This window comes from Geospiza fortis, unplaced genomic scaffold (assembly GCF_000277835.1).
Source record: "Geospiza fortis unplaced genomic scaffold, GeoFor_1.0 scaffold40, whole genome shotgun sequence".
Classification (NCBI taxonomy): Eukaryota; Metazoa; Chordata; class Aves; order Passeriformes; family Thraupidae; genus Geospiza; species Geospiza fortis.
The window spans coordinates 26,927,152-26,933,151 of NW_005054297.1; positions in this window are offsets into that span (position 1 = coordinate 26,927,152).

The window sequence follows — 6,000 nt, forward strand, 5'->3', positions numbered from 1 at the left end:
TGCTAACCTTTACTCTCTAATTCTCCTCTCTTACTATGCCCTAGAATTCAGGATACACCCTGAGCCATTAAAAAACTCCTGGATTTTGCCTGTAGGGCATTTATCGCATCTCTTACTTTCCAGTATTTAAAAAGCCAGATGGTAATGGTAACACTCACTTTCTCTGATGTAATTTTCTCAGATAAAAATAACTGTCAGTCTGCATGGTTTTTAGCAGTAAATAATGAATTTATTCAGTGCTACAAAAAAATCAGGCTGAATTTTAGAAAGAATCAACAATACCAAAACCTGCCTATTTTTAAAACTCTAACAAATCTGCTTGTCAGCAGACAGATTGCCAACCTGCCATTTCAAATGAAAAACACCTTCAACATTCTTGAATAGTGTGAATGAAAGTTGGGGTTTTTTCCTTCTTCTCCTTCCTCACTTATTTTGTGGCTACTACTTTATTAGAACCTGAATTTAAAGTTCATCCCAGTATTCATGACAGATAGACAGATATATACAGTGACAACTTCAAGTACATTGCCATCACTCACACTGATAGGACTTTTGCCTAGCAATTTAATCTTGTTCTGACTAGCCACAAGGCAGCTACATGTAATTAGTGAATAGAACAAAATTTAGATTACTTTTATATTAAATTGCTTTATAAGCAAAGGCACAATTTTCTGAGAAGTCTCTTTGGAATTTTGCTCACATAGGAACGTCAAAGCCCAAGTAACAAAATTAAGATGTAGACTCAGAGAAAGATTAATGCTAAAAAAATTCTACACATTTATCATGTGTAGAATGAGACTGCAAACAGATATGATACAGCATTTCATATGATAAAATTAAAGCAGCTTGGACTTAAAGAGGGCAAAGAATGTTATAACAGCACTGTTCTATAAGCAGAGCAGTATTCTGAGATTTCAGGACAATTATGTTTAACAACTGAATGCTTTGACTTTGTTGTTTAGCTTTTATCCAATGGTTTATGTTCTCCTAACCATTAGGCAACTTTCTGTCAAATCACTTACCCACTATATAAATTAATGATAAAAAAAACCAAACCAAACCAAACCAAAAAAAAAAACCAAAAAACAAAACAACAACAAAAAAAAAAAAAAAAAAAAAAAAAAAAAAAAAAAAAAAAAAAAAAAAAAAAACCAAAAAAAAAACCAAAAAAAAAACCCCATAAATTAATCACATACATTTTTCACACAACTGCCTGCACAGTCCCCTGTATATCTTCCTAATATCATTTACCTTAAAAAAAAAAAAAGAAGATAAATCTAGAAGATAATCTAGAAGGTTATTTGTCCTTATTTTTTCTAATTTCAACAAACTGGACAGATAGGATGCAGAGAAATGAAGAGAAACTGTATAATCTGGGGTAAAATCTGCAGGCTGGTTGACCTGTTACACATTACCATTTTTTGGGGAGAAGGACTGGCAACCTAAATTTCACACTAGGACAAAAACCCAGCCAAATTTTGTGGTGGTGGTATAGGCTATGTGTGACAAGTTCATTTACCTCTGCTAGTGTGTTAGGGTGTGCTGCCATGCACTAAATCTAAGTGCTTTTCTTAGAAAAGGCAATTTTAAGGTGTGAATGGGAACCAGTAACTCAAACTGGAGCCTGCTAACCCTCCATCTGAGCTGATGTAGCTGTTGGAAGCCCTGGGTACACATCTTCTCTTTGCCAGCCCTCATTGAAGATGCCTTTGCTGGAAATCTCTGGCTGCCGAAGGGGAAGGGGATGGTTAACCCACACTCTTTAGGACTAAAAGTTAATCCCAGTAGTTCCTAGGGTCTACAAGTTCAGTTATGGTAGATAAAGACTGCAGGGCAACCACTGACAAATGGGGTAATGATGACTAAGCTCAATCTCTTGTGCTTTGATTGCTTCTCGCTAATTGCTTAGAGCACAAAGGTGGATTTTTAGCAGAGCTGTTTCTCCCTGTACTATTTATTAGGAGAGATACTCTGAATGTTGTTATTGAAATAGTTCACTGATAAGGTTAATACAGACACAGGACTTCAGGGCTTTTACAAAAGATGTTTTTAAGGTCTAGCCCACAGGAGCATGAAAGCACAGCTTCAGTACAAAGAACATCAGAATAGCAGGTCAGGAGAGAATTTTGCAGTCGGTGCACAAAACTGTTTCCCTCTTGACCTCTGAAATTGATTTTAAATATGCAATAGTTATTACAAATTCTTCTTAAATGAAGGTTTAAGACAAAAAAGAAGTGACGTAGGAGGAAACAGGCTCCCTTCCCTTTCAGGGAAATTGGAAGCAGATACCTTTAACAACACCCTGGATTTGGCTTGGCTTCCATCTTGATGTTTGTCTTGTTTTTAATGTAGAGAAGAGCAGAGGAAACACAGTCTTGTGCAAACCAACTAAAGATGTAAATAATAATACTAGGGTTAGTTTGAAGTACAGTTCATCCTCCTGTTACCATTTGTTCTAAACTTTTCAGGACAGTTTTTTCTGCACATGCCACTTTTGTGCTCAGACGGTGTCATGGCTTAACCCCAGCTGGCAACCAGTCACCACACACACTCCGCTGGTGGGATGGGGGACAGAACTGGAAGAGTCATCGTGAGAAATCTCATGGGTTGAGATAGACAATTTAATTGGTAAATCAAAAGACAAGCATGGAAGCCAAGCAAAACAAGGAATTTTTCACAACTTCCCATTTGCAATTAAATTGTTATTTAGAACAAATTGCTATATATGAATTTTTTAAAAACCTAGATTTAATTCTTAAGAAAGCTAGACTGATATTAAAAATATATTTATAGCTGTGTTCATGCTCTGTGTTGTGAATATGATTTTGTAGGCACAGCTAAGTTTTAAACAAAGATATGGTAAGAAAGTTCAGTTTTTGTTTTAGACAGAGGTTAGAATTCCTATCCCAGCCATTTGCAGAATATCCATTTTATGTGTAGAGTAAGACAAATTACTTCCTGTTTTGATGATTTTTTAGTATTATAAGACAGTCTTAATCACAACACTTAACATTACTTCTAGAATATCCTACAGAATCTCAATTCTGAAGTTTTACATTCAGGCAGAATTTTTCCTGTCATAGAATCTATGTAGAAAAGCAGATGCTTCAATGGAGCATCCCTGGACCTTGCCATATGATAGTGAGAGAGATGATTTCAGTCTTGCATCACACTCCAAAAAAGGAGACAAATATCAATAATTATTGTAGTCATTCATGTAAACAGATTGATATCTTTTTAAACAGGTCAGTATAATTCTTAAGTTTACATCATCACACAGAAACAATATCTTCAGAAAATGTCTACACAGAAAAATAACAGATTTTTTTCATACAGCAGTATGTTTTTTAGTTTTAGAGCCCAGTTTATAGGAGTGGAAAATGCAAGTAAGCCTCCCACATAAAGCACATTTTAAAACCAACCATGTGGAACACTCTCCTAAACTTTGCATAGAGAAAAACAAACCAGGACAGCATTTAATTACTTCTAGTGTCAAAATGTTAGGTCTTTGATAATGGGTATATGTGAGAAGGTTAGCTACATCTATTTTAATATTTTTGACAAACATTTCTAGCCTGCTGAATGAGCACCTTCCTCTCTTTCTCATTTTCAGGAGAGAGAGAGGTTATGAGCTGCTTAAGAGTCCAACCAGAGGTTGCCCTTTCTATAATTGGCGCAAAAATCTATTTTAAAAAATGATATATCTTAGCTGATTATCTTACCTCAGCTGATGTAGTTTTTTCTTTAGACAGCTTCATGCTTGCAGTAGCCAATTTCCTCTGGAATATCAATTTCTGTGAGCAGGAACCAAACATACATCAAAGTAAATAAAAAGGATGTCACTGTTAGAATTAATTAACCATTCTATATTTTAAATCTTTAGTCCAGATATAACTGCTAAGTTCACTTGTTTCACAATTATAACAATTTGTAACATTTTTTGGTTTTCAGTCAAAGAGTTTTCAATTTCTAAATAATGCAAGATTAGACCTGATCAGGAAATTCTCAAAGCAAATTGACAATTTTTTAAAATAGAAGCTCTTCAAAAGAAAGGACTGCAGAATCTTGTGCCAGAAATAAACACCCTGTGGCTCCAAGATATCCTTGACCACACCAGGATGAGACACTATAATGTGCTAGTGATGCTCAGCGTACTTTTAGACCATGAAACTCAAACTCTTGGTCCAGTGAGAGAAGAGAGCTATAGACTCCTATGAAATATGTCTGAATCAATACCTTCTATCAAAGGGTTTACATTTTGCGTAGAAAAAGGACAGGTCAATTCAGCCAGACAGGGGAATTAGACTAGTCCTCTCTTTCATGCACACAGACAAGAGAAACGAGCTTCTCCAAGAACTTTCTCTGTAGTGTGCACTAGAAAAAAAAAAATCAAAATTACATAAATCCTGCTATGATCAACAGTAAACCAGCTCTTTCACCATTTCTGCATAAGGGTTGTAACTAGAGAGCATAAACATCAGATTCCTTCAATTTTACTGGAGATCACTGCTAAACATTGTGAACATTTCATCAAATTGCTTGTAATCTGGGATGCTGTATTCAAAAAATATTTAAAAGAGTATCTGAAAAATTTCTTCACATAAAACCTTCAAATTAAAAGTGGCTGTAAAAGATAACTAACAAAAAATAAAACTGAATGCTATATATATACATATGTGTATATATATCTACTCATGTCCTCAGGTAAACATAGCATAAAATTTAAAAATATGGAAACAAAAATATGCACTTGTAGATGACATATACATGTGAATTGTCTGATATGTTTAAATATACTTCTAAAAAAGTCTATGTTCTCCATGGAAAATTTTGAAATATTTTACTGAAATATTTCACAGCTCCAGATACCAAACAGGAAAAATGAGAAAGTAGCACCAGAGAATTACCTGTCAATTGCAATAATGGAACTAATATTGAAAACAATTTAACAGGATCATTCCTATCTTCTCTGTTCTCTTCAACAACAGAAAAAAAATTTGCATTTCTGTTTCTCTGCCCATTTTATTACCAAATGTAATACAACCTGATTGTTTCCTAACTTCAATAGTTTATATTCCAAATAAGGTTTACAGTGTAAGTAGACAAAGAAAGGGAGTAACAGAAACCTCACTTACCAGTGAATGATCTCTACATTTGATCTATAAAACTGATCTAGTTTTATAGATTAAATGTACAGAGAATTAAAAACCTCTCCAGAATGATAATACTGAGGATAGGTGGAAGAAAGACTGTAGGGAGAGACAAGGTTCAAGAGTTCTAGGCTAAGAATCAAAAGGCATTTATTGAAATCTATGACTAGAACATGTATTCCTATGTAACTGGGACACTTCATGCAAAACCACCAGATGGACACAATTCCTAAACAGCATGTAAGGATTAGGAGCAATGATCAGAGGTGCTACATTATTTTTCCCCTAGAAGAAGAAACTTGGCATGACACTAAGAGTACAGAACCATAAAGCATTTAGAGAGAGGCATAAAGCAGTCACATGTCTTAAATGGATAAGATAACTTCCAAAAGTGTGATACACAATACTGCCTCCCTACAAACATGTAGATATGCAGTCTCAGTTGTATTGAGGTGCAAAATGTACTTAGATAGCTCAGCTATTAATATCAGCATATTTTCTCCCAAAACCCTAGCTACGGTCTCTGATTTCCAGACAAGATGATTATTATAATCATCTAGACCTCATTTTTTATGTATAAACATGAATTTTACAATGCATGTGCCTTCCCAGAGCTCAAATAAATGCCCAGACACACCTAGGAAGTGAATACAGCTCCAAGAATGGCCCCTAGCTTTTCTTACAAAATCATCCTCCTCTCATAATTTTAAGTCTTTAATAAATGAAGAACGGGGGGAGAAAGGGAAAAAACACCCAAACAATACCATTAATTAACAAAATCATAAAAGGAAACAAAAATTTACTGATTTTGTATCTCAAAATTCAACCAAGGCTGGGACAAATCATTACT